The sequence below is a fragment of the Rhipicephalus sanguineus genome, chromosome 7, assembly GCF_013339695.2.
Source record: "Rhipicephalus sanguineus isolate Rsan-2018 chromosome 7, BIME_Rsan_1.4, whole genome shotgun sequence".
Taxonomy (NCBI): domain Eukaryota; kingdom Metazoa; phylum Arthropoda; class Arachnida; order Ixodida; family Ixodidae; genus Rhipicephalus; species Rhipicephalus sanguineus.
Genome location: NC_051182.1, coordinates 157,717,175 through 157,720,713, shown reverse-complemented (window position 1 = coordinate 157,720,713; position 3,539 = coordinate 157,717,175). Strand labels below are relative to the sequence as shown.

Sequence of the window (3,539 nt, the reverse complement as noted above, 5' to 3'; positions counted from 1 at the left end):
CGGAAGATGGCGCTACTTCAAAATGTTGTCGGAATGGTATGAACGGTTCTCGATATGGTCGTTTTCGCACTAACTTAATCAACTCTGTAATTATATTGTTCATTATTATGCGGCTTTAGATTAACTGGTGCGCTTGGCTAAGCCATAGCTACTATTTAATAATGTCGGCGTGTATTGTGACGCAGCCATGGAATCGTAAAGAGTTGAAGAAAAATGATGCATCCTTGTGCCACCATGGTCCACTGTAATTCAGTGACTACATAAGGGCCATCGCTTCTTAGAGGAGTATGTGTAAACGTCTGTACGAATGCGTCTGTAGTGAACTGTCGGTGTTGTAGGTTTCATACATGCGAATGAATTGTGTATGTATGAATTGAATGTGCGTACTATGTGTCTGCCTAGTGAACGTGTGCGTATCTACTTTCCGGTGTCCTTAAGTAATCCATGAATGGGCCTACCCAGGCTAGTGAAAGAAACCCACGTGACTGGTATGGCAAATTGACCCGCCATCTATGGAGTGGGATCAGAGTTAAAATCTGCGTTCCGTCTCTTTTCTCACAACTCTCTTCAACCCCCTCTCTGGCGGGATCAACTCCCTCTCCTCCGGGAGGCGCGCTTTCCGCCGCCTTGCTGGCGCCGCCGCGCCGACTTTGAAATCCGTTGGAAAGTTTCGTGTCTGGCGTTGGTAAGGCGCGCGTTAGCCGTCGTCGCTCGTCCGTTTGACGGTGCGCGCTCGCTGTGTGCTTGTGCGACGCGATGTTTTACGACTCGGGATGTTTGTGCATAGTGCTTTGTTGCTCGAATACTTCCAGAACAAGTCCCGGAATATATGTGCCGGCCCCCAAAAGAACAACAGGTGAGCGTGCCCTTTGAGTTGCGGCTTTCATTGTGTCAGTTTGAATTCACGTCCATACCGAGTAGCTGTTCTCTGCAGTGGGGCTACAGTTATTGTTTTCAAAAATGACTGATTCGAAAAGGGCACGATGCTGCGTTTAAATCGTTATACGAACAAGCAGCGGTACATGAAGCCCATGCGACGTAACTATATAGTTACAGGCTTACAACTATCACAGAACCGCGTGCTTGAATATGTGCTTTGCATTTATCTCCGGTTAATTACTCGCCATCGCCTATAACCGCGTTTCTAAGGCTGTAGGTAAATGTATAAAAACTTGTGCTGCTCTGGCACGAACAATCGACGGCGCTCTTTATCTGATTGGAACTTGTCCCTTTTCTTCAGGGCGGAAGCGTTTTTAAAGTACTCCGGAACGCCACACAGCTGATTGGTGCGCCCAGAGAAAAGCTGAAGAATTGCAGAATCGGCGCATTTCAAGAAGAGATGCCATGAATCCTCCGATATCATCTGTTCATTTTCTTCGCGTTTATCATCACTAGTTTTATGAAAATCAACGTTTTTGGAAATGTAGTCAATAAAGTGCGGCCAATATTAGTTGTGGTATATGTGGAGTTCGTTTTCACATCTTTAAAATGATCTTTACATGATTATTCTATTTTTAGGTATTCAACTGCTTTCATTGTTTTTGCATTGCAGTGAATGTTCAATTTTGTTAGTTATGATAATTTTGTGCAATATCGTGCGCATATATCAGAAGCTCTTCCGCACTTTTGTCAGTATAAAAATTGTTTTTTATTATGTGCCCTAATGTTATGCTGTTTTTTATTCCACTGTTCTTTAAGTTCTTAACTTTGCCGATACTTTTCGCGTTGTTTAGTGGTCATGAACACGTCTATGTGAATCTCCTGTTCATCACTTCTGTTAATCTCCTGAACCTCTGTCGCACCACATTTGATGAAAATGTTGATTTTCGGAAACGAGGACAATAAAACGAGACCAAAGATATTTTGTGTTGTGAGTGCAATTCATTCTTTTGCGTTCTGGCACATGCTGCACGACTGCAGTGTGTTCAGAATGCTTGATTGCAAATTGCGTACATTCAAACGCGCAACGAACGCGCGGCGCAGCACGCGCAAGCGGATGCAAAAAAAAAAAAAAAAAAACGCCGGCGCAGCACGCGCGAGCGGGCGGGCGAGCGGGTTCATGAAAAATAGTGGGGGAGGAGGCTGCGCAGCACGCAAACAAAACAAAAAGAATAAAACACGGCGCTTGCGAGAGAGCTAGGAGAGGAGGTGCGAGGCGCGGCTGGTGTTGCCATGACGACGCATACCGTGTGCGCCGCCATTCTGCAGTTTGAGCTTCTGAATCCCAGCCGCCAGGATAGTAACTGAAGGGACGTTTGGCGCTGCCAGCGCTGACGTCATGAATTAAGACGTCCTATGGGAGGTATACGGAGTAACCTCCCCCTGGCCTACCTCCCCGAAATGCCGTGTGCAGTATCAACGTACGCTGCCTCAGTCAGAAACTTTTTTTTTAGTATTGTTTAATCCCTCTAGATGGCGCCAGCTACCACCTACTTCGCGGCCGCGGCGCTCTCATAGCTCCACCTACTTATATGAAGTTGAACATCTATCTATCGAAACTATGCTCTGCTGCGCCGAGATTGTTTTGATGCGACAGAATGTACATTTTGGAGGCACAAACGCGTGGATAACGTCGCTACACCGTTTGACGCTTCGACAAATAAAGACAACAAGCCTAACGTACAGTCTCCGGGTGAGAGCCCCTTTGCAGTACCCGTCTCTTTTAAAGTGAACGCCGTCTCGCTGGCCGAGCGAAACGTAAGAGTTCCGTCGTTCCGTTTCGCGAGGTTTTCATCACTACAGGTTTGTCTGATTGCTTTTATTGTCATAGCGTTCGATATTAAGCTCAGCGGGACCGTTTTTTGTGACTGCCAGTGCCCCATACTCTTTATCAGTCGAGAATCGATGCGCTCGCTAGGCCTAAATCTATTGCTCGCTTCACTGGCTTGGCGTCAGCCATCTTGATTTTGACGGTTTCTCCATTGAAAAGGGAGGAACGGTTTCTCCATTTGAAGACGAACATTGGGGACATCGCCGTTTCTCCCTTAAAGGAGAGAGGGTCACTCCATTTTTTTTAAGAGTGTAGTGCTAATGTCCTCTGTAATCTAAACGCTAAGGCAAACGGAGGCACAAAAGAGCCTCAAAGATTCGCGCACACAATCTCGGAGGCCGTGACGCGTCTCCGTATATTCTGACCCTAAGAATAGTGTTTTTCTTACACCGTGATTATGACGATTTTGCGGTGCGGCGCGCATGCCCACGCTTGCGTTCCCGCGCTCGCGCACGTGCTTGGTGCGTCTTCCGCGACAGCGCGGACAGCACCTGTGCGTACCTGGGCGGTAGCGTACGTTCGTATCAAACGTCACTGGGTGAAAATAGGTTCGCAACAACCGTACTCTATTGCACTGCAGGCGAATGGGCCTTGGCCGCGACCAATGAAAAATTCGTATCACCCCGAAATTCGTATGAGCTGTGATCGTGTCACCGAGATTTCACTGTAGGCCAGGAAAAGCGTAAAAAACGTAAACTGCTGCATATACCTGTAGTATAGTAATTGTGACGTAAACTCAAGTAAGTAAAAGTGGACCCAAAATCACCTT

At 46.9% G+C, this 3,539-nt stretch overlaps 1 long non-coding RNA gene across 1 annotated transcript; it reads left to right on the top strand.

Annotated features, from left to right (window-relative positions):
- The first annotated feature begins 591 nt into the window (after positions 1 to 591).
- On the top strand, positions 592 to 1,861 carry LOC125759221 (uncharacterized). Its single transcript, XR_007416756.1, has 2 exons — positions 592 to 856; positions 1,241 to 1,861. It is a non-coding gene; the product is annotated as an uncharacterized LOC125759221 (long non-coding RNA).
- Positions 1,862 to 3,539: the final 1,678 nt, after the last annotated feature.